The 25,899-nt window shown below is 37.0% G+C and overlaps 1 long non-coding RNA gene across 4 annotated transcripts in view; it reads left to right on the top strand.

The window, feature by feature from the left end:
* Positions 1-25,899, top strand: part of LOC103224485 (uncharacterized) — a 173,985-nt gene that overhangs the window by 147,004 nt on the left and 1,082 nt on the right. For all 4 annotated transcript variants that reach the window (XR_012090039.1, XR_012090038.1, XR_012090037.1 and 1 more), the window contains 4 exons: positions 73-109; positions 10,415-10,472; positions 13,011-13,098; positions 24,568-24,818. This is a non-coding gene — a long non-coding RNA (uncharacterized lncRNA). The remainder of the gene's footprint in view (positions 1-72; positions 110-10,414; positions 10,473-13,010; positions 13,099-24,567; positions 24,819-25,899) is intronic.

A 25,899-nucleotide genomic window follows, 5' to 3' on the forward strand; every position in this document is an offset into this window, starting at 1 on the left:
TTTTTTTTTTTTTCATCTGCTCTTTGGGAATGCTGTTTTCCTTCACTGGTGTGCTCTTCTCCGTCTACCAAGCAATGGTCAACACTGACTTCTTAAACTGCGTAAGCCGGTAATTATTGCCTAAAATAAAAAACCGAGTCCCTAGACAGCTTGTTGTGTTCCAGATCTCCTCTATTCTCATTTTTCCCTAGAAATGTTTCCCCTGGATGACTCTTCTATCTCCACAATGTGTTAAAAGTATACATGTACCCTGGACCTTAAAGTATAATAATAAAAGAAAAAGAAAAAGAAAAAAGTATACTTACTCTTTAAGGCCCAAGTCAAATGCACTTTCTGGGAACTCTTCCCCCAGCAGAATTAGCGAAAATTTCTCTCTTGTCTCTCAGCACACTGGCTACACAACTATTTGATACTTGTTACCTATTGTTTAGCATGGTGGAGTCATGCTAAGCATCAGGTCAAGTTATGTTTTCTTTTGGGATTTGGACATTTACTGGCACATTTGGACATTTAGTGAGGTGGACCTGATAGAAGTCCATTTAGCTGAGTGATCGAGAAGTGTCTTTTAGGGGCAGGGATGATATTAGGTAACAAGAGAATCCAAAACACAACCTTTGTCTAAAAACCATCATCCTTATGGTAAGAAGGTGGAGTTTCTTTGAAGAGTTCAGCTTTCCTTCTGCCAACATGCAGTTGTGTCTGGGGCAAAAGGTGGTGCGGTGTGAAACAGGATATGACTAAAACATCTGAAAACTATTTTCATATAAACTATGAGATTTTGGGGGCAAGAAAATAGCATTGCTAGAAACTGACAGAGTTAACATTGTATGAACATGGCATCATTCTTATGGCGTAATACGGCAAGTGCATTGGGCCTGTGGAGGTCACAGCCTGGTTTTAGGTCATCACAGACTTCAGCACAGTATCTCTGTACCTGAAGTCTGTAGACTTCTGGGGAGGGGTTAGGCTCCATGGCAAAAGGTCTGCAATTCCATAAGCACATGATATATTGTCAGTGGGCAAAACAGTGTTTCCTGAATGAATACACTACTTCCTTTCACATATACGTAGAGATTCTTATGATGAATAAATATGTTTATTGAAAGGATTACTGAATTTACTGTCATATGTGTCATTAAGTATTTTTTCAGTTAACAGACACTAAAACGTACCTATTTTTGTACAAATGTGGTGAATATGAAACCTTTTAAGGTTAAAAAGATGTTTCCATACTCAGAGAGGATTATTGGTGAGGGGTAGAGTTAGGGACATCTGGTGGTGGCAGCTCCTACTGATCAGCTCCATGAGTACTAGCTCTTCTTTACCATCTATTACACAAACATTGGTGACTGGCATTTAGTAAGTCAATTTGGAATGAATGAATAAGAGAACGAATTAACAGTTTTTGGATTGAGAAATGTCTACCCCTTCTACTATTGCATTCTGACCCATTACATAGAATTCCATGTATAGGCCAGTCCCCATGAAAGCAAGAAAAAAGTTTAAAAAAAAAAGAAAAAGAAAAAGAAAAAGTTTATACTTTTCATCCAGTTAGTACACAAATATTGTGATAATTTATATCCCAATGGTACAGTCACGTGGACCAAGATCAGCCCCTATATTGGCATGTGAACTTATTTCTACCCAGTGAGTCAGTTAAGATGGGAATAATAATTTAATTTAGTGTACTTCACTTGTGACTGTCACAATAAACCCTGATGTATGTATATTAGTTGCAAGAGAAAGATAATCCATGTCATTTGAACTTTCTTTTGCCAGCTTTAAAATGTGGTTTGTAAAAAGTTTTAATTGACAATGGAAAAACTCTGGTGAAATTTTCAAAAGGAGTAAATCATGTTCTCGGGATAATTTCAATTAAACCATTTTCTATGAAGATGTGTCAGCTTTGGGTATGTCATGAGCCAGGTCTCTTCATATGCTTTCACACATAGGCAAAGATTTGCTGCAAACTCTGTGAGTAGGATAAGTCTAGGCAGGTGTTTTCATTTCCCTTCTTCTTTACTTGTGGGACTGTCAACTCTCAGAAAATCTAGTGAGGCCCTAATTTGTAAACATTCAATGTATCCTCATATTATTGAAGCATCATGGGAGGGGATATTAAGAGGAAGTAGAGTCATGAAATTCAAAGAGAATTCCACATGGTTCAAGATGAAAGGGAGCTTAGAGATCGTCATAGTCCAATCTGTTCATTTTACTGATATAGCCCAAAATGTGAAGTGACTCGTACAACATTACGTTTCTAGTTAGTTGTAGAGTTGGACCACCAAGACTTTTCCTGTTTCAAAATCTCTACTTGCTCTGGTCTCCATTAAAACAATTTTATGTGGATTTTGACTCTGATATCACCTCTTCCAGCACTGGATGACTTAATAACTCTCTGTGCCACTGTTCTCCATTTGCCACTCTTTAGAGCCTTTTTCTACCTGTGACAGGAAGCTGACCTTTAAGGAAAGCAGCAGAAAGCTCCATTGCCTTCTGGCTTCTGGTTGAGTTTGACCAACGGGAGACTTGGCAGGGTACTCTCAGAGGAGAGAGAGATCAGTGGATTTATGACCCTCCAGGCCTGGACTGCAAGTCACTGGTGGCTGTGTTTGATGCTGAAAACCAGAGTTCTTGTTGGAAGATCCTTTCCTTTAGCTATAGTTTTTTCTTTGTGTTCTGGTAACTGCTCCTTTCCCTCTCTACTGAGGCCTACGGGTAGTAGTGACTTTCCACTTTTACTAGTTCTAAGGTGTTTTGCTTTCCCTTACTGGTTTACCTTAATACTGTGCACACATTTTACAAAGTCCCTTTATTAAACTCTCATCAATTACCTCATTGAGTATAAAATCTGTTTCCTGCTCGAACACCAATTGATATACACCATCCTCTGTCACCTTATTTTTTTTTCCTTCATAGCGCAAATTACAAGCTATGCTCAGCTTTAATAAATGTGTTTACTTATTTATTACCCGGCTTTCCTGACCAGAATGTGTTTCCATGGCTTAGCACAGTGCCTGACACATGGTAGATACTCAGTACATGTTTGTTCACTGAATGGTTCCAGACATAAAAACTTCTAGTTCTAAATTCTTTCTACACATCACAATGAGAATGACTCTGTAGAACTTTTAAGGGATGAATCTGCCTAAAGGGAAATTTTAACTCATTTCAACATCAAATATAAACTGTATAGGCTTTTATGGGTTAGTAGTTGCTATTTAATATATTGTTTCTACGGTAAAATGTACTCCAGATCCACCCATTTTTTCCCATTAGAGTATAGTTTCATGAAGGCAGGAAACAGATGTATCTTCTCCATGGTTGTATGCTGAAAGCTTTGCACACTGCCCAGCACAGAGGTAAGTTCTTCTTTGTGCTGAAGACCAAGCTAAATACTAGTGACCTGGAGATGTATGAGGCAGGATCTCTCTCTTCGAGAGGCTCGTAGCCTTACTGAAGATATTGACAACAAACAAGAATCACAACGTAAGCAATAGGTGATACAGTGGAGGTCACGGGAAAGTGTTTTGGCCTTACAGAGAAAGGAGAGAAGCCAGGGAACTCTTGACAGACAATCTGGGTGAAGGGAGTGTGGGGTGGTCTTCCAGGACTTTCCTTTTCTGAAACAGCTTATTCAGGGGTGTAAGTTCAAAACTGACAGATTCTAAAATAAAATTTTTATCCCCAGTCCATTTAGAGCTGAGTATTTCATGTAAAACAGAACTTTCCTACTTCTTGACATTGGCTTTCTATTTTCCTTCTTTTATCCTTTTATTCAGGAAAAAAAAAGTAAAAGCAATAAAATGACTTTTGAATCTGGATTTTCTGAGTGTTGATTATGTCAAAAGAGAGCAAAATCTGTTCAAAAGATGATAAACTGATTATCCAAGTGTACTCTTCTAAAGCATCATGAAACTTAGCTGAAATTGACTGCAGGAAAAAAAGGAAAGAAAAACTTGTTATATTCCCCACCAGAGGGAGACAATTTTTTTCCTTTTGACTTTCAAAACCTAAATTCTGATTAATGCAGATTTGAAGAGTACAATACAAGGTTTACCGGGGCTGATTAATACCCAGGGGGAAGAAACAAACTTACAGTCTAATTTGTTTACTTTTGTCTTTTAATATCAAATTATTTTCGAGATCTAAATTCTGTTCTGCCAGCACAGTAAATGCCACTTAACATGCATGGAACTTTAAGAGCTACTTGTTATTTCAGTGTCGACTTTATCTCTAATTATATTAGTATGGATTCAGATAGGACACTGATAATATAACAACATGGAATAATTTAGCATTAATTATTTTATATAGTAAGACATTTACAAATCAACCCTAAACTAAGAGAGACAAGGGGCATGGAGGTGGTGGAGGAGAAAGTGATAACAATGTCTCTTTCTATTGGCAAGACTGTAGATACTGGAATAAGCTGAAACCAAGTCAGCCAATTTTCAATATGCCACAACTGTACAAAATTTAAGAAAGAAATTAGCTTACAGTAGTTGCTAATTTAGGAAAAATGGTACATGAGCAATAGTTCCTTTCTATGACATATCTGTACTTAGTATAATTAAACATTTTATCAAAAATATAGAAAAATGTCTAGAGATTTATAGTGTAAGACCTACTGTACTTTAAAAAAAGTCCAATTTCATGCCCAATTTAATAGATACAGTGTTAGATCTACATGTCCAGTGTAATTACTTGGACATTTCATTCTTCTCTATGGTTCTTTTTAGAAACCAGTTCAGATCTGACTTTGTGTAAATGCTTTTTAAATTACTCTGAATCATTTTACAAATCCAATTAGTGCACAGTCAATTCGCCTCAGCTCACCTCATTTGACACAGGGTGCTGCTGAAGTAGCTTTACTGCTTATTATGATTCCTATTTACTTATTCTTTGTCATTTTAAGAATATTTACAACAAAAATATGGAATAATTCTCAGAAGCTCACATTTAAACATGGGATAATGTGGAGGCATCAGGTAAAATATTTGTCTGGTTAGGAGCATGAGTTTCTTGTCATAATTCAGTGGCGGTAAATGGATGCTTTGGAAAAGCGTAAAGTGTCACTTAAGTTTCACTTGCCTGAGGTATCATTTAATCAGCAAGCACAGTTAATAATTTTGCTTTTCTATTTGTCAAGATCTCAATATTTTTTCAATATGAAGTCTGCTCCAGTGTACTTTACATGACACTTTATAATTAGTGGTACTTGAGAATTTGGCAGTTTAAAAAATTCATACAACATTCTTAGTTACAATTTATAAATGATTTTAAAGTATAATTAACATTCATCTTTACAAGTTATATGCAAACAAATATGCAAATTTAGAAATAAATATGCAAACATATAAAATGTTTTTGAATTAAGTAGTCCTTAACATTTTTAATGAAATCAATATTTTATTCATATTTTGCACACAATTTTGAGTACTTACTGATTTGGGGGGGTCTACAGCATATATGCTTTTGCATATTGTAACCTCTAACTACCAGCAACAGGAAGGAAATGAGAATGAAATTTTTTTTTCTTTTTTGGGATGAAAACCAAGGCTGATTTAGTAGACAAATCCAGTAGGTGTTGTTGAGTGGATTATTGATGCAATTAAAATGGTCTTTTGCTCCTTGAACTCTTAACCTTAGATTACACAAAACTCTTGTGGATCTCAAGAAGACAAAGCAGAGGGCATCAACAAGCTGTCCCCTACTTTCTTGTGTGGCTATAAAGGCCAACACATTGAGTTGGTAGCTGTGGATTTTTAATGTTTTAAAGTCTGAAAGCAGAAGAAAGCAGGGTTCAGTATAAAATGAACAAATAATTATTGGGAAAATGCACCTTAGATGGAGAAGTCGCTATGCAAGAGTACAGATTCAAAGTTTAGTTACTATGATTTTAAAAACAATCTCTTCTAAAAAGTTAACTGATTCAAGATCTTAGTTCACTCATTCGACAAACGCTTATCTTTTTAGGCTCGGTTTCCATTCTTCCTCTGCAAGGAAGATTTCTCACTACCAGAGTCCTCTGTCTCTGAAATAATGTTGCATTGTAAGTTAACCAGGCAATGATTTTTATGTGGCCACCATGGGCAAGGAATACATTCATTGCTAGCGGGGGTACAAAGAAGTATCAGAAATAATTAACTAGCATCACACAGTTTAGCTCTAAAATGTTCTCCAATTTTTACAGGTATGCATGCTTTATTATCATTTTCAAATGACAAAATTCTTGAGGGAAAAACTTCATTTATACAAGGGATAATGAGAAGAATTTGTTTTCTGAGTGGCATCTCTGATGAAGTAGTAGTTGCTCACTGGTGTGCTCTGTAAAGAATGATTCTGAGGCTGTGGCATTAGCAGTACCAGCATTGCCATGTTTTTGTTATTCCTGCTCAACCTACCATCTTTTTAAAAGAAATAGCTTTTTTTTTTTTTTTTACTAGAGAATGAGGGCTTCGTGATCCATTTAATTTTCCCTTTGTAACTGCTAGAAATTCAGCAGGGAGTTTTGATATAAATTTCTTCTTCTCTTTTATTGCTTGACTTTTTTTCTTTTATTTTGTATGTCATGTTACTGTACTATAGTTTGTTTTTGACAACTGGTTGCTTTAAGTCTTTTTGAAAGAAACAAATCAATGCATATACTTACTTCTTCCTATAAGTTTTATGGTGCCTAGCATAGGTCCAGGACCCTAAAGAGTCATAGAATAAATGCACTTTGCATGGAGAACACTGAACTTGATGCTATGGAGGTCCCATATGGTAGGTGCACAACGATGCATGAATGAGTAGGTGAATGAATGAATGAGTTCGGAGGGAATTTAAACCATGAGAAAAATCATGATGGTTTGTGACTTATGAAGGAAAGCATCTGACGAATCTTGGCTGATGCCTTAAAAAAGGCGTAGAATGATGATTGGAAGAGGAGGAAATGGCTTAGAGGAAAATGGAGGTTTAGCAAGAAGAATTTAAAAGGACAGGAGCCATCATGTAATAATATTTGACTCCTCTCCATGGGCCTGTTTGCTTGTGTGGAATGTAAAATTTCAGGGAACAGGAATTTTAAAACATTAATTTGGAACCCATTAGTGTGCTCTTCCACAGAGTATGCCAGAGTGTTTTTAGGTTGTTTGAAGATGAAGATGATCCTCTTACCTACATTATTTCAAGTTCAAAAATTAAAAATTATAGGGCATGGTAATTTCAACTTGTAGATTTAGGGTAAAATAATTCATTTAGATGCATCACAAATTAATCTTCCCTCATAGAATCGGAACAAGCAATTGAAATTCTGTTTTGTGGCAAGCTGCTCCATAATGTCTGTGGGGACTGGTTTTGTTTATTTGCTGCTATATGATAGTCTTAGGTAAACAACATACAGCTATATCTATGTGCATCTGGGTAGGCTTAAACATTTTTATTATGCAACTTAAAAATGAAAAAGCCAAATCTGCTGCACTTAACGAAACAGCTAAATCCCATTCAGTGTAAAACAAACCCCTACCACCTTCTTGTCAAGTAATCTTGGCCTTTAAAGACCATCCCCACATAATCAGTCACTTCCATATGCCTTTCATTCTACCCATAATCTAGGACTTTTTTTCCTCAACGTTTTGTTTCTCTGGGCTGAATTTCATCTCAGTTGATTGCCCAATTCACTTTTCATTCACTCATAATTGTTTTTTGAATTGTCTTAAGTTCTCAAATGGATTATGACAATTTGAAAATTAACAATGGCGCCTTAATTGCATGGGGCTGTGTGATCCACAAAACCCTGTTGGCTGATGTTTTTACCCCCACCTGTAATTTTTTTTTTTTTAACCAAATGTGAAAAGGTAGAAACACATATAAGGATAAAACACACGTGGTTGTGATTTACAAAAATTGTTGACTTTCCAGTATTTGGAAATTAACCATGGACACTTGCAAAACCATTTTACAAAAGAAATTATTTGAAAAATTAGATTGGATTTTCTTTCTCTCAAAGTTAGCTTCTTTTGTGAAAGCAGCAACATATGCAAGCAGGGCAACATTTTCTAGATGTGTATGAAAATTAAGATTCAGGAAATATAATCATTATTCTTTAATTATGTAACTTTGACTGGGCTCTCAATGCAGCTTGGCAATCCCCTCGCTTGTCCCCAAAGGACTTCCTCTCGAGTTCCTCTTGAGGCAGCTGTTTGAAACCTTTAAACTCATGCCATTCTTCTCATGCCCCTCACTCTCAACCTTTACCCTTACTTCATAATTTACAGAGACTATAGCAGCTCCAAGCTGTCTCCTTGGACTCCCTTCGCTTCCACCTACAGACTCGCCTACAGAAGGACACATCTTTTTTTTTTTTTTTTTTCTTTGAGGTGGAGTTTTGCTCTTGTTGCCCAGGCTGGAGTGCAATGGCGCGATCTCGGCTCCACTTCCCTGGTTCAAGCGATTCTCCTGCCTCAGCCTCCGGAGTAGCTGGGATTATAGGCATGCGCCACCACGCCCAGCTAATTTTTGTATTTTTAGTAGAGATGGGGTTTCACCACGTTGGCCAGGCTTGTCTTGAACACCTGACCTCAAGTGATCTGCCAGCCTTGGCCTCCCGAAGTGCTGGGATGATAGGTGTGAGCCACCATGACTGGCCAAGAAGCACACATCTTTTAATATTTCTTCTTCAGTCTTAAAGTAATGGGGTTTTTCTTTCATCCCAGTATTAACTTTTTGGGTTCATTGGATTCTATCTCCTGTGACCTCCTCCCTAGATGTACATTTTTTTCTTTCTTTTGTCTCTGATTCCCTCTCTTCAGCCTGCAGACATGATCAAATCTAGTCTTCCCCATCTCCTATTGCTTCAACCTCCTCCCAACTCTCATTTTATCTACCTTGGCCTTTTGTGTGCAGCCAGCCTTCTTTTGCTTACCATCCTCCACCCCACTCACCGTGCATTGGGAGTTAGTTAAAGAAGGCCACATCTATTCCTGGTAATCACCTAAGAGCTCATGTCCTGTCCTTCTCTTTTCTCTCCTAGCTCCTAATCTTTGTTCTCTATTGCTTGGTTTTACACCCTGTCTTCAGAGAGCTGTTTCTGGATACTCGATTTTTGGTTTTATGGTTTCCTTGATTGTAACTTTCATATAGTCCTCATTTAAACTATGTCTCAACCTTATTTTTTGGGCCAAAGTTTGGCCCTTTCTGCCAGGAAATGGGGTTTTAGACATTTTTCTGAACTATGAAGCCTTTTAAAGTTGTGCTTTGGAGTACTCTTTCTGTTCTCTACAAAAGCACTGTCCTTGTTTCCTCAGCTCCCACTCACTTCTTATCCAATTGAAGCTGGTCTTGCTAAGATGACTAATAAGTCCTCTTTGACCTCCACAAGCAAGATGACTTCCTAATGCTAGATCCAACAGCCCACTGGCCAACACTAGGCCAAGTGGCCTTTTTCCAATTTTCAATATTGTCTCATCTTTTAACACTATCAACTACTTCTGACTTTTTGATATTTTCCAACTGTTGACTTCCAGCACATCTATCAGTATGCATAATTTTACTGATTATCTACTACTCCAAGTCTTGAGATACAAAGGGGAATGGAACATGGTCTCTGCCCCCACAGATATTACAATGTAGGGTAGAAGAAAGACAAGTAAATAGGCAAATACAATTCATGATGTAAAGTCTACACATGGAAAACACTCACTCCTATGCTTGTGGGGGTCAAAGAGGACTTATTTTTAGACAGAAGCTTGAGGGATGATTAGGAACTATCTAGGTCATGTGGGACCAAGGGTGAGAGTTCCAGGAAGAAGGAGAAATTCTGCCAGAATTCAAAGGAGAGAGGACAGGAATGTTCAGATAACTCCAAGGAGTTCAGTGTGATTGGAGCACAGGGGTTAGGGTGTGTATTGTAAGAAATGGGTCTGGACAGGAGGCAGGGACCAGGTCATGGAAGGCCACATGAGCCATTTTTAAAGAGTTTGGAAATTGTATAAAGGCAATGAGAAACTACTGAAAAATGTTAATATTATACAGAGGAGTAACATCATCACAATCATATTCTGGAAATATCACTCTGGTTGCTGCACTAATGAATTTGGTGATGGTAAGAGTGGTGGCAGGAAGTTGGGTTAAAACGTTGTGGCAGAAATCTAGGCAAGATGGCCTTGGTCTGATCCCGTAGAGTGATAATATGGATATATGGAGGTAAAAATAAATGATGGGTTTTAGTGATATCAAAGAACAATAATGGAAAAGACTTGGTAATGGATTGAGCTATCCCTTTCAATTATCTTCAGTTCCTTTCTATCCCATTGTGGCACACTTACGCATAAAAATGATAGAATTTCTCGCATTTTATGTTATTTTTCTGTTATAGTATAGGATCTATAACTAGGACTCTATTTGATTAATCTCTATCTCTATTGCTCAGCTTGATGCTTTGTGGATAACAATCAAGGCTGGTTGACTGAGTGACTCAACTTCCCCAGGTAATGTTTGATATTAATTTGTAGTATATACCTCTGTCAAATTATCTTCCACCCCTCTCACCCTTCCATTCATTATAGAACCATAAAGAATGTTTCCCAGTTTGAACCTTAAAAAAAAAAAAAAGTGCAAGTAAAAATTTATTCTTATGTTTAAGCTCTTTATAAATATTTATTTTTAATAATGTGAAGCCAGATACTCTGTCATCCCTTTATTAGCTTTCTATTGCTGCTGTAAAAATTACCACAAACTTAGAGGCTTAAAGCAACACAATTTATTATTTCACAGTTTCTACAGGTTAAAATCCAGGATAGCTTGACTGAATTCTATGTTCAGTGTATCACAAAACTGAAATCAAGATATTGGCTGAGCTAGGCTCTTATATGGAAGGTCTGGGAAGATTCCATTCTAAGGTTGTTTGGCTGTTGGCAAAATTTAGTTCCTTGCAGTTGTAGGATGGAAGTCCCTCTGTCCTTGCTGGCTGTCAATTGGGGGCTGCTGTTAGCTGCTAAAGACCACTCAAATTTCTCTTCACCTGGCCTCCTCCCTCTTCAAACCAGCCACGACAAGTCTTGTTTTGATTCTCTCAGATTTCACCCTTTGACCTTGCTCTCAGATTTTTAGGACTCATATGATTACATTGGGACCACTGGTATAATCCAGGGTGATCTCCTAATTTTAGGGTCAACTGATTAGCAACCTAAATTACATCTGCAAAGCTCCTTTTGCCATGTGATGTAATATATTTATGGGCATGATATTTTGTCATATTCACAGTCTGGAGACTAGAATGGAACATTTTAGAAACTCTAATACATTCCTATTTTAAATTGGGAAAAGTTATATAATAAATTAGACACCACTATAATGTCATATTGTAAATTAATCAGTAGTGTTGGCCATGACTTTTTCCAGAAAGTGTCCTATAATCTTATCATATCTATCATTACATAGTGAGTTTTTAGATTTGTTTTTTAACCTTTCCACCCTTCTACCCAAACCTACTATGTTGAATGGGTAAAGGATCAGTTTTCAGTAGCAAGATGCCCAGATAATAATGTCCCAATGATGCAAAATATACGGATATAATTTTGTGACCAGAAACAATTATAGAGACAGATTTTTAGCTCTAAGGAAGGAGAGAGGAGGCAGTGTGAACCTGTTGTAATCATACCAAGCCCTTGTGATTTCTGATCCTGAGGAATGGAGAATCAAAACTTTTCATTTTGGATAATTAAAATTCCTTGATAGCCCCCATATTCAGATATGACTTTTTATTTATTTAATACATATTTAATGAGCATCTGTCAGGTTCTCAGACACTATTCTGTGCACTAGGAATATGATGTTGGATAAGGCATGCCAGGTTCCTGTCTTCTTGGAACTTCTTGTTGCTGTGTACTTTGGCAGACAAAGGAGTAAAATGGCAAAAAGAGGAGAGATGGGGGTGGTGATCTCTTCTCATATGAACCAAATGCTCTTCTCATATGCTCAGAGAGCTTCAGATACCAATTTTTCTCTTTTCCTGAGAGGCAGCTGATATAGTTTGGATGTTTGCCCCTCCATATCTCATGTTGGAATGTGATCCCTAAGGTTGGAGGTGGAGCAGATCATGGGGCAGAGGTTTGAATCATGGGGTGGATCCTTAATGAATGGCTGAAGGCCATCCCTTTGGTAATGAGTGAGTTCATGCAAAAGCCATTTGTTTAAAAGAGCCTGACCCCCTCCTCTCTCTCTCTCTCTTGCTCTTTCTCTTGCCATATGATATGTCTGCTCCCCTTTCACCTTCTGCCATGATTGTAAGCTTCCTGAGGCCAGAAGCTGAGCAGATGCTCATGCCACACCTGTACACCCTAAAGAACCATGAGCCAGTTAAACGTCTTTACAAATTGCTCAGTTTCAGGTATTTCTTTATAGCCATGCAAGAATGACCTAACACAGCAGCCTTGGAGGGCTGAAGGAGAGACTCCACAGGAGAGATGGCCTTGACCAATATGACCTAGCAGGGATGTAGGTCGTAGAGGCAGAGTTGGAAAAATATTCTGATTAAACATTAGTGAGTTTTCTTTTTTCAAAAAGTTTAGCATAAGGACAAAAATGCCTAAAGAAAATGTTTCAAGGATGACTTTAAAAATTCAACTGACATAGTCCCAGTTTGATGTGTAGATTATTGGGAACATTTGGTGACACAAGAAATAGTTAATGTTCTTTGCTTTTGTATTATCACCTTGTTTGGTGTACTGAGGCCCTGATGAATTCCCAAAGAATATCAGGATGTGAATACAAATTGCCAATCTTGTAAAATCAGTTTACCAGTCAAATAAAAAAAATTCAGACTTGTCTTTCTTTCATACAATGCTCAGAACACCAGTGCCATTGAGCTTGTTTGAGAATAAAGATGAGGAAATTGTCAGTCATTAGGTATAGCACTAGCAAATGAAAACAATATTTGAGAGACCATTTATTACCAATTTCAATTCAGCTTCATTTGTGGATACAAACATATTGTGAGTATTTATCCATTTCTTCTTATTTTTTAGAGAAACAAAAACAGAAACGAAGATATCCATGGCACCTAATGTTATAAGGAGAAGAAAGCACTTGTAATCACAAGGGTACTGAGAAAAGGTAACAGACAAATTTATATTTGTGGAACCAGGAATCTTTCTGATGACTTTTGGAAAGGGTGGACATACAAATAAAAATCAACCTTTTTCTTGGTAAGGATTTGACCCTGGTTCCATATTAACCCAAGAGTTGATAAGCACAAACCTGGAGTTCAGTTTTTATGCAAATGTAACAACTCTGCTTATACCTTGAATTACTTGTATGAAGTGGGGAAAATTTTTTACTCTCTCTGAACCTGTAATTTTAAAATATCTGTATGACTTGGATAATAAACCCACTTCCTAGAATTTTTATGAATATGAGATATTGTGTGAACTATCTAGTACGCTGTTAAGCATATGGTTTGTGTTTAATCTGTGGAAGCTAGTATTGCTATTATTGTTGTTTTTATAAACAATAGCACTTCTATCTACATAATTCTCAAACTTTCCCCCTGAAGCTCAAGATGCTTTAGTACATTAATTATTGTTAACTTCAATGCACAGATTGAGAAATTGGCAAAAAATTTGCCAGCCACAGAGTGGAGAAAGAAAATTCCAGGTGTCCATATTCCTTGTCATGTAATTTGCCACTGTAATTAGACCTTCTACGTGATGATGACCTTTAGGGGACTGCCTCAGAGTGCTGAATTATTCAATTCATTAGAGTGGCACCATCAAAATGACCTGATAATGTTAACACAATTGTCCTTGTACCAAGCAGAAGAATCCTTTCATTCCTTTTCTGCCTGTAGTTCCAGGGCTACACAAGTCCAGCAAAAAGCAGAAACAGTGAATGAACAATTATTTGGGATGATGCTAATGGCTGATGTCTCAGAGGAGGCAAGCACCCTTCTGCAGACAACCCAATTTCTTGAACTCTTAGCCTTCTTTGGTTTAACTTTGAATTGTTAACCCTTTACTGCCCAAAACTGTGTCTAACTCCCTGTGCCTTTGGAGTATGAAATTTCCAGTGTATCATCTGCATTGATTTTGGTTCCTGTTTCATAAGCTCTGCATCACAGACCTTTGTCTTGCAGTTACCCATGGTCTGGATGACCAACTTGAGCCTTAAAACCAGGAGCAGACTTTTGCAATCAACTTTTGCAAATTCAAGGGGGAAAAAAGAAAAGAACCATGTAGGAAAGGAAGGATATAGCTTGATATTTTTATGGCAGTCTCCCCAAACCTCTTACCCACCATGCTTCCAACATCATTATTAATCCACACCTCCTCTGGAATTTTATGGGCATGTTGAATTCATTGTCATCTCCAGAAAAGAACACAGCATAGTGTGGGCAATTTAAAACCACATTCAGTTGCTTTATTTTGGCCAAAATTTTAAACATTTTTGTTCTTTCTTTACTTTTTTTTTTTAGCTTGTTAAGCCATTTGCAGAACTACTGCTATAGATTAAACCTGACAGGTCTGAGCACATAGTATAATTGTGTGATGCACACATGTGTGTATTCCCTTCCCTACACACACACACACACACACACACGCACACACACATTCCATCAGCATGTCAGATTTATGGAATTTGAAATGTTTCTTTCTTTAGAGAATGGTATAACATTTACATAAAATATCAGCTTACATTTTGTGAAATTTGACAAATTACTCATAAATCTTTCTCCCTTAATCTGTTCTTGACATGTCCCCAAAAGTTTTGAGATGGCCTTAGTGATACATCTTATACTCATGTCAAGTATTTTGTTGACATCAATAGGAATTTTACTCATGTAAAAAGCCCTGGATTGGGTTACCAGACACATGAAGCAGACAAGAAGCATTCAAAAGTTGCCAGTGAATAAGAAGTGTCAAAAAAGTGTCCACCACAAGAGCAAATATCCCTGGGTATCCATTAAATTCAATAAAAGGAACATATTTGGCATTGTGCTGTTCGACATGGATTTACAAAGGAGTTTGCCAAATCATTTTTTTCTTTCTCTCTGTGAAATGTCAGTGAAAGAAAAAATAGGGGGATGGTGGTCCCTTTATCAGATAACTTCTATAATATTGTATAAGAAAGATAGGTTATTTGATATTCAAGATATATATAGTGCACAGAGGCACCAATCTGGCAGGGAATTGATGACTATTTCACCAATCTTCTAAGCACTGGCTTATACAAAGCCAGTCCTATGACTTATGGCCCCATTCTTGGGTAAAACACATTAGTTCAATATCTCTTGATTGGTATCTTAAAAAATTGTTTAAAACAAATGTTCTTCTATTTCTGTTTTAGCATTTACTTTGTTTGCATATGACTGAGTCTGTTTCTTTTTGGTAAATTTAATTTGCTACAGTTTGGCCCCTAACACTGAAAGAAAGGCATCCTCTGAGATAGGGCTGCCAACTATGGCAAGCAGCATTGCAAAGCATATAAATTTGCTCTATATACTTTTCAAACTTCTCATATGCAGTCACTGACATTTGGCCTGATCAAGAAAACCCTGGGGATTGGAAAAACACAAAGCATACTACTGTACTGACATGCAAAATGTCTTATAATCTGTCTTTACCTTTCATGGCTGCAGTGGTCTGGATAAATTAGACCAAATTGGGCTAAACACTGTCCTTGGCTACACTCACGTAGCTGTTTTCAATGGCTAATAGGAGCTGTGTGTGCACATCCAAGGACAGGATTTGGCCCCCTTTGTCTTTGCACAAGCAGTTGCTTTAGTTGATATGATTATTCCTGAATGACTGTTTTATAAGCAGTGTTTTTGCCCCGTTTAAATCTTTTTTCACTTTATTCTTCATAGTTAAGACATTTATGAATATGGAAACGCGTAACCTAAAATCTTCGGTTTCTGGAAAAATAAAAATCTCCCTAATAAAACCTGTGAAAATTGCAAATGAACTGGGAAAGAGGTAAAGCAAACCATATAAACGTTGGCAAAAACACAAGTAACACTGAGAAAATGTGTTAACACTCGTTAATGGTAACAATCTGATTAAAATTTTTATAGCACATCGGTCCTTGGCCTTTCAAAAGGGAATCTGTCATTAAATAATATTTTCAAGGAAAATACATGTCACCAAATACATTTATTTATTCAGATGCAAAAAAGCTGAAATAAACTCTCAGTGTAACTCCACCCTCTTCCCTCAGAAAATTATTACATAAATCTCACTATTTTCCAGAGGATAGATCTTTTGAAATAGAAGAGAACCAGTCTGACAGAAAAGTTTTTATTACTGAAAATTGCAACCTTGGCTCATCTTTGAATTTTCTCCTAGAAAATAATAAATACAATCAGCGCCTTAAGGTTTTGGAAGGGACTTCTTGCATAAATCAATATAGGATACGAATAAAAAGGAAGACACATAATTTCTTGACTTTTTGAGGCATTTGCAAAGATTAGCTCATTTCCTTTGTGCTTTGAGTAAATTATATTTATAGTTCCTTATTGCCCATTCGCTGAAGATGATCAATTTAAGAATGTATTTAGTTATACGTTGGAACAGGGACTTTCGAAAGTTCATAAGTATATACATTATCCATGCCAATATAGAAATAATTGCAAGTTAAATATTTTCACATTTTGTGGGGTCATAATCCTTTATACAATAATTTAAGCAAAATAATCCCACTGAATTCTTCAGTCGATAATTTGTCTAAGATAGTGGACTTTTTTTACTATCTGCCAATGTGAACAGGTTCCAGGTATTTGAGATCTGTCATATCTTTGCTTGAAACATTTTGAATACCAACTCCAAAAACTCGACATTAATAAAACATTAAAGTTCCAACTTATGCCCATAAAAGTCAAGAAATACAGAGTTAAGGTCGACCCAGGTCTCTTAACTCTGTTCTCCTGCATGCATGCATGGGTGATGGGGCAGCGGTGTGAACTGTTGCTTAAATCAGTCTTTCTGCATAATCTGAAAATGTAATTGAATTAGTGCATAAAGTATTTACATACCCTGCAGTAGAGAGCCCCACACACTATATTATCCACATTCCCTCTCAGGGCCTTCATTTTAACTCCTCACTGCAGTGTTCCTGCGAGGCTTCCTCAAACATTCAGAAATTGGACTTGCAAATACAATTTCCCTTCTTTTATGAGGCTTCAAGATGAGTGATGCACATTCAGCTTTCCTAGTTGCTTTCAGCTCCTGGCCAGACAGATAGAGTTTGGGTAACATTCTTCCTTTTGGTTAATATCCTCAGGGTTTGCTAGGTATTAGACAATGTCATTCTGTGGCTAAGGATTATTTTATGCTCTATTTCAACCAGATGCAGGACTGCTTGCCATATTAATATGAAAATTAAAAACATCAGATTGAATTTAAAAACATAGTCATATAGCAGACTTTGGTTTCAGGTAGATCTATGTGCCCACGGAGTCCTTACTCTGCCACATACATTAGTTAAGCTTTCCAAATAGCTGTTTTTTTCCTCTATAAGATGGGGATAATAATCATCCTCAAGATTTTTTCGATTCAGTGAGATTGTGAGAATTTAAAGAGAAATGTATGTAAAGTGCTTGGTATATAGTAAGCACTTAATAAATATTTGCTGTTATTATTAGCACTCATTTTGGTAGGAAATAATAACATATTGCTTCAATTCATTTTTTTTCTTTCATCTGTCATAGAGAATGGGATAGGGGCCTTCAGTAGAGTTTGAATGTTCAGAAACGTTAAAAATGAAGTTGAACAATAACCATAAAAAGAATGCTCATCCTCATCCATAGTTCAATAAATGTGCAGAAGTATCATTTTTCATCATTCAGATTGGCAAAGATGAAAAAGAATGGTAATATCCAGTGCTGAGTATGAAGAAATAGGCTTTCTCATACACTGCTATAGCACTAGTGAACTAGTGTGCCATTTTAAAAGGCAGTTTGGCAATGAATATAAAAATTTAAAACATGCATCTTGTTTGACTCGGCAATTCTACTCTTATAAATTTATCTTAAGAAAATAATCAAGTAAATGTTCAAGAATAGTCATAAAAGTCCTACTGAAAATTGGAAAGAGCCTAAATGTTAATATGGGACTGTTAAACTGTAGTGCAGTCAGACAGTGGAATACTATAAAACCAGTAAAAATGAATGAGTTTTACATGTGTGATAGGTTGAATTGAGTAGTCATAAATTGTAGGGCAGACACTTGAAATGATTCCTGGTTTTTTTTTTTTTTTTTTTTTTTTTTTTACCTTAATAACTGTCACTGATTGGTATCTTAATAACTGTCGCTGCTCTCTGTAGAATGCCCTTTCTTTCTGAGAAGTGGGTTTCCTTAACCATATCTCAGTCTTTTTGCAGAACTTTTCAGTCACTTTTGGTTATTTAAATAGTTTGATTTAGTTTATTGAGACCCAGGGTCAGCTTCATGGGTGTGTGAACTGTGCAGAGTCGCAAAGAGCCCTGTGCTCAGAAGGGCCCCATGCTTGGTTTAATGATCAATTGTCACTGTCTTGAAATTCTTAAGAATTCTATCTTTGAAGTCATGTTTTGTTAGAGTAGTCTGATGGGACAATGGAGCATGCGCATGAGCAGAGAAGACACATGCAATATGCATGTCTGCCATTCTTTGCCACCCCATTTGCACATAGCATTTTCGATGTCCGTGGGCATAGAATTCCCATGGACCCACGATGCGTGGGAGGTCAAAGTGAATAAAAGGTAAGGGAGCTCCATCTATTATTCAGCAAATGGGGTCCCTGACAGCCCCAAGAGGCCACTTTGTTCACTCAAACCAGAACTTGCTTTGAATAAGAAAGAAGACAACGACATTCTAAGAAACAAGAATGTTCAAGAAACCCTATCATATCCTTTCATACTTGTACTTCTGTGTATTTGACAAGTACTTATTCTAAAAATGATGACAAAGAAGTAAAGGGAAAGAAAGGCAACATATAATTACTTTTTCTTTAAGTCGTACTTTACTCATCAGTAAGCTGATGGTAGGAAGTGTTGTAGAAGATGCACACATCAGAAAGTGAAATGAAAACAGTTGAGTTCTACTAAGAATGAAATACATGTGCATTCATGAACTACAAAATATGAATTGTAATTGATTTCACATATGAATTAAAAACTTCATATTTGGATTTAAAAACAACATAATGATGAATGGTAAAGTTCATGCTAATAAGTCAAATTTAGATTTTTTCTTTACGTTATATAGCAAAAAAAAAAAAAAAAAAACCATGATAAGTTGAAGAAGAGGCTGCAGAAAGATGGAATTAGTAGACTTAGCACCTTTTTCTTTCTTTCTTTCTTTTACTGCCTTTTGAACAAGAAGGTCCATATTTTCCTTTTGCACTGGGCCCCACAAATTATGTAGCTGGCCCTGATGCCAAAGATGAAAGAAGAAAACACATTGGGGACATTTGTTGTTTTTGCTTATCAGCATTCATTGACCCTTCTGTTAATAGTCCCTGATTTTCTGGGGGCATCCCCTATAAGTCAGTTTTTTAGGAAGGAGTTGACTTGACAGCTGGCTCTATGGGTGCTGTGAGACTCAAACCTGGCCAATCAGAATATTTCATTTTCCTGGTCATGTTGATTGGTCTGAACCATGTTTGGTCTATACAAATCATAAGACTTGTTTAAGAATTAGCAGGAAGAGATTCTCTGCCTTTTGTTGTTGGAATGTAATTCAAAGGGCTGTGAGCCTGGAGCTGCTGGAGGTTACCACGTGGAGTCTGAGAATGGCCCAGGTGAGAGATGGATAGAAACCAAATCCTGGTGATATCATCTGAGTCTGGATCAACCTATACCTGAAGTTAGCTAGATGTGTACCTGGAGTTAGTTATGTGAGATATTTCATTTTCAAGCTAGTTTGAGTTAGATTTTGTCACTTGAAACAAAAACAGTCTGATGCAGCATGCTATAAGCTCTCATTAAGGTTGTAGAGAACAGGTATCTTCAAAAGTATATAGAAAACAGCTAAGAGTGAATATCCTGGTCAGGGAAGATTATGAAAAGGCCTTTCATTTATAGCTTTGTACTGTTTTCTGGTGTTAGATTTCATAAAGCAGATATTTATTACTCTAAATCTAGCAAAAGCAATAAACATGTTTCTAACTTGGGGGAAAATCAGTGATACTTAATCTTTAAAAAAATTTTATTGTGGTAAAAATACATAATATGAAATTTATGATCTTAACTATTTTTAAGTATATAGTTCAGTGGTATTAAGTATGTTCACATTTTGCAAAACAGCATGATGCTTAATGTTAATGTAATAATTTCCCAGATGGACACAAAAGCAGATGTCTTAAAGTAGATGCTTACTAGAATTGTTTAGTAATGGGAGCCAGTATTCTGATGCCACCTTTTTACAGAATGACATGGGCACGCAGAATAGCCCTGGAGTGATAACACAGGCCTTTCACCAGCAATTTCACTGGTTGGTGCCATGTAATTATACTGCAGAATACAGCAGCAAATAGGAGAAGATTAATGAGTTTGGCCTTACTAACCACCTAAAGGTGAAAAATTTAATTCTCAAAGTAGGCAATCTTTTGTCTTACTGTGTTCTAATGCATGTATATGTGAATAGAAGAAGATAATTTGCGTTCACAGCGGTATCAAAAATGGGGCATTGAGAACGCAGAGAAGTAGCAACATCAGTCTAAGCTTAGAGCAACCTCATGGAAAGCATTCAAAAAACCTTGCAGAGCACATTTTCACTAGTCCAGGGTCCTGCTTGATGAAATGGCTGTACCATTTCTTTGAAGATATCTAGTGTCAGTGTTTTATGTGTATCATTGTGCTTAGGGTTCGAGCAGACACCAGCAATGTCAGGAGGGGCTGGGGGCCAGGATATTGTTCTCTCAGCCTTCCATCCAGAGATGTGTTGGGTCACTCCCAACCTGGTACCTAGTGGGCTGGTGTCTAGCACAGGATCCCATAAACTTGCTAACCCTTGTGTCCATGATCTCAGCTGTCCTTCACTTCCCTGCCTAGATACTCCTCTTCCCCTGAATAGAAAACACGCATAATCATCTTCTTCAACTGATTATTTAATACAGGTGAATTTGTTTTCAGTGTTCTCACAATGAGGTTTCGAAGGGACTGTTTCAATCTGACACTGTTTTTTGATGTGTATGTATAAAAGCAAAACTGTTGTTATTTATTTATGTTCAGTAGATCAGATAGTTTCTTGGAAAATTGCTCCAATAGGATGAAACCTGAGGACACTGGCTGAGGTTGAGAGGACAGGGGTGAAGAGGGATCCCCATGAGACAGCAGGAGCAAAGAGTGAGGGTCTGGGACTCTGGAACACAACCTTTGCTACTGCATCATTTCACCAGGGCAGACCTTTGGGATGAGTGTGGGTTATTACAGCACTGGGAGGGGGAAAATACGATTTAGTTATCTCTAAGTTGTTATCATTGTTGTTCTTGTTATTAAAGTAATGTGGGTATCAAGTAAAATGTTCAACTGGAACAAAAGAGAACCCAGTGAAAAGTAGTTCTCCTTCTCACTTCTACTCCTCCTCTTCTATCCCCAGAGGCCACCACCCCTGGCTTGTGCATTCTTCAAGATAGCTTGTGCCCAGTTCAATGCCCTGTCTAGTTCTTCACTTTGGTTTTACTTTGACTTTGACCTATATTAAGTAAGGGTCTAAACTGAAATTAGAAGATGACACTCAGCTCTGCATTTTAGCATTCTTTCCTTAGAAAAAGTAATGAATAAAGAAGCACATGCAAGAGCTCGAAAGCTGTCACTCTGAGTACGTAAACTCCTGTACCTGTTTTTCACACTTTCTGTGTCGTAAAGCTGAGCAGGTGACTGGTACATTCTCTCTTTGTGCAGTATGCGATATTACCAATTCACTGAAAAACAAACTTCAAACTGCTAAAAAAAAAAAAGCTAGCTTTTAATTATCTTCAGATACAAGTTGCAAGAAGGAAGCCTGACATTGCTCATCAATGAGATCAGTAAACTGTGAAGATACGTGGTCAGATATGTCTGGTCATTGAGGTATACAGTGTGATCAGATGTCATCATAATTGTTGTTACTACAGGATCATAAAACTTTATAGTAACAGCAAAAGCAAGGTACCTTTGTTTGAAAGTTTAGCCACAAAATCAAACTGAGCTCATCAATAAAACAGATGCAAGAAGATGAGCATTTATAAGGAATTCTAATGAAAAGAAGTAAGCAAAGACTTTTTCAATAATGTTCACATTTAAATTGGGAAGTAGGGAAATGAGGTCTTAGTGGATTACTTTAGATTGAATTAAATATTGAAATAAATAATAGTAATGTGGTTCTAATGTCTGTAATTAACACAGGCTAGCAATGTAGATTGGCTTTCTCAGATAACACTGTGTATTTGGCTAAATTTCCATGATTTATATTTTGCAAATTTAAGCAATGGGTACACATGTAATTCTAAAGTGAAGAATTTAAGTCTTCTACACAAAGCAATAACAATGCATTTTCCTTTAAAAAAAAAAAAAAGAGTGTTGTGTGTCCACACATGCTCTACACGCTTTGCCCAGAGATAATCAGGAAGAGTAGTTTCAAAAGGATCTTTTTCTTGCTGTAGTGTCAGATCTTAAAATAAGATTTAAGAGCTGGAAAGTCTGATGGAAGGGGACTGAGATGTGATTTCTAGTAGCACCACTTACCAGAGCATGGAGAACAGAAAATGTTGTTTCTGTGTGTTGGAGGTTAGACATTTCTGGACAGACATATTTTAATTCAGTCTTTTCTTTTGAAATCAAATATATGCTGTAGCTACCTTGAGATGTGCAGTTGCTTATTACAGTTAATGGATTGTTCATCCTCTTTGTCCTTGAGATAATCCTAAGTATGTGCATAAAACTGAGCTCATGCTGCCCATAAAAACCAATCAGCCTGGAGTTGGTCCACAAGGTGTTGAACATTCACTAGAGCAGATGGGAAAGATAATGTTTAATAAAGAGTTAGAGGATTAGGTGGTACGAAACAAACTAAGAGAAAGGGATAATTTCATTTCAGGTGAACCTCTGTGACATTTCTTGTACCCAAAGACAGATTAAAATGATCCCAGAGCTATGACTTTTGGCTACTTTTTTCCCAGTGCTGGCCCTGCATACATTGTCAGCTTTTGACTCTGCCAGCATCATCACCTGAATCTGTGAATAACTCAAAAGATAGTTTCGCAGGTTTATGAAGATGTATGAAGTGAGTCATTCGCAAATGAATATACATATGAGGAAATGACAGAATTCTGCTAAATATGTTTATATTTGAACAACTGATTCATCTGAGTGTGATTTAGAATGGGATGTGCCTAAGTTTATATAAATGACAGTTAAAAAGATAACTGTCACAATGTTTACTGATGAGGTTTCCATTTCTCTTAACATTTAGAAGTTAAATGAAAGATGGATTGTGGATTATAGCCTGAGCAGATTTGAGCCTAAATGTAATATAAAACTTGTGGCAAATGGAGGTAGCAGGAGAGTAGAGTCAACTAGCCAAAAATCCCCTGGAAAGGTAAGGTTAGGAGGCCTTTGAAGACTTAAGTACAACCTCATTTATTTTTCATCATGTTCACTTAATTAAATGTAGGCTGGGGAGGTGGATTGAAGTAGCTGTTTGTGACATGCTGGTCTGGGTACTGGCGTTCATTCAGAGGGTCACGGGTTCAAGTTATAGCCATGGACCTCAGAAAGCATTTCAGCGTGTGACCTGCTGAGGGGCTGGAACATCCAGGGCGTGGGCACATCACTGCTCCTGCTTTGCTTTTGGTACTGGGACCTGAGTCATGCTCTTTGCTATTATTCTGTTTAGTTTACTGTAAAAGTGGCGAGGCACTTCTCATTTTAGCTTCTTGCAGTCTCAGTTCTAATAGCCTGGAGGAAGTTGCCAAACAAATGTAACCTCTCCTGTTGGCCCAGCTACTCTACCTGTGTTTGCGGCAGGGCTGGCTATTTGGCAGTGTGCTTATGTTCTGCAGAAATGTGCTATGGGAGGTGTTAAGCTGAATTGGGGGATATTTCAAACCATTCCTTAAATAATAGAATTGAAATATTGTGTGGCTGAAGTGGCCTGGGATGGAAACTTCTGAGCCAAAAGTTAGATCCTGGTTTTACTTGAAGATGTAATGGAGCCCTGGGGTGTGTGGTTTTCAGGCTTTCTCTATTTGTTAATTTTGGAAATGGACTTTTCACAGTTTTACTTCCCTTTTGTGTTAAGTCTTTGGTTTTGCTTCTATATGCAACCTGGATTGAAAACTCAGGAGTGTTCTTTTTACCTTGATTCTAGTCAATAGGCCTGGAGGCAAAGCAACAATGATATGGCCATTAAGAACCATAAATAAATGTTAGTTTTATAATATAATCAGTTTCGTTAACATAGTAACAAACATAAAAGAGCAGGATCCATTTGCCTCCCTGTCCTCTGAACCCTTTGCTTCAGTTCTGCTTTCTGGAGCTGCAAACATACATATATTCTCTTTTAAGTTAGAATTTCAAAAAATTAAAGAAAACTTTCCCATTTTTTTTCTAACTTTTCTCATTTCCAGGTGAAACTGAAATCATTCATTCAAAAAGTGTTTACTGAGTAGCTTCAAAGAGCAAATATTAGGTTAGATGCAATGGGTGATGTAAGAATATTCAGACAACTATTTCTCATGGACTTTGCTTACTGAGCCATCAACACACTGGCCACCTTTTTCTAGATGAAGTATCCCATCATTTGATTCTGGATTGAGAACTCTTTGAGAGCAGAGACCATGGCTTCACCTGAGTATCCCCAGAGCCTGATGTTAGACAAGTAAGTGGATGCTCAATAGATGTTTTCTGACTTTTCTCTGTTATTCTAAAAATGAGGCCCCTAGATCTGATTTTAGTTTTATTCCATTGACTTGATCAGCACAGAGCAAGTGGAGGCATTATAATGCTTGACTGGATGTGACACAGTGTGTGGGCTCAGAATACCTCTGTGCACATGCACTGCTGTAAGACTATCTCACAGGTTATTTCATTTAAACTGCCTGGCAGCCCTGAGAGGCAGATAGTGTTATGGCCAGTTTTCAGATGGGAAAACAGAGGGAGACAAGGGAGTTAAGCTGATTCAAAGCATAGGTATTCTCTAATTTTATGTTTGGGCCTTTTTTTCATAAGGACCCTAGCTCTGGTTATCTATCATTTTCTAATTTTGTGCCTGTGCATTTGATCCCAGTGTAGATCTATACTTTTATCCTCACTAAATTATATTTTGTTAGTTTTGTCCTATACTTCTAGCCTCTTGTGTCCTTCAGCAATCTTAATACAGTCATTTTGCCATCTCAGATATTCCTGTCCCTTTGTGTACTTGTTACTAATTATCTAAGCTTATTATTTTACATATGCAGATAGTATAAATGTCGAGAGCTGTGTCACCCATGAGAAACCTTATTCCAGGATGACACTGATCTGCTATCACTGCCTTGGCATAGTGATAGTGAACATTCATTCAGTTATTCTACCATTTAGTCTACATTTTTATGTCTTGACCATAAAGATAACATGAAAACCTTTGCAAAATTAAAGCATATTTTGTTTAAATCAGGTGTTTTTAATATGGGTATGTAACCCACATAATGTACATATAACACTTAGTCTTCCACATAATAAACATATAACATTTAGTTTTTTATTTGCCAACCCAGAGAATAGGACTTAGTCCGTTTTATATTTTAATCTGTATACTAATGAATAGTGTTTTTGAAAAACTACATTCACAGATGTAACTTTTATTATCCTTTTTCAACTTTTCATATTTTTCCTTTCCTTCCTGCCTCAACATATCTCTATGTACTATACATTTTAAAATTTGGAGGAAAGGTATATTTAAGAGACAATGAAAACCTTGA

The sequence above is a fragment of the Chlorocebus sabaeus genome, chromosome 20 (assembly GCF_047675955.1).
Source record: "Chlorocebus sabaeus isolate Y175 chromosome 20, mChlSab1.0.hap1, whole genome shotgun sequence".
NCBI classification, from domain to species: Eukaryota; Metazoa; Chordata; class Mammalia; order Primates; family Cercopithecidae; genus Chlorocebus; species Chlorocebus sabaeus.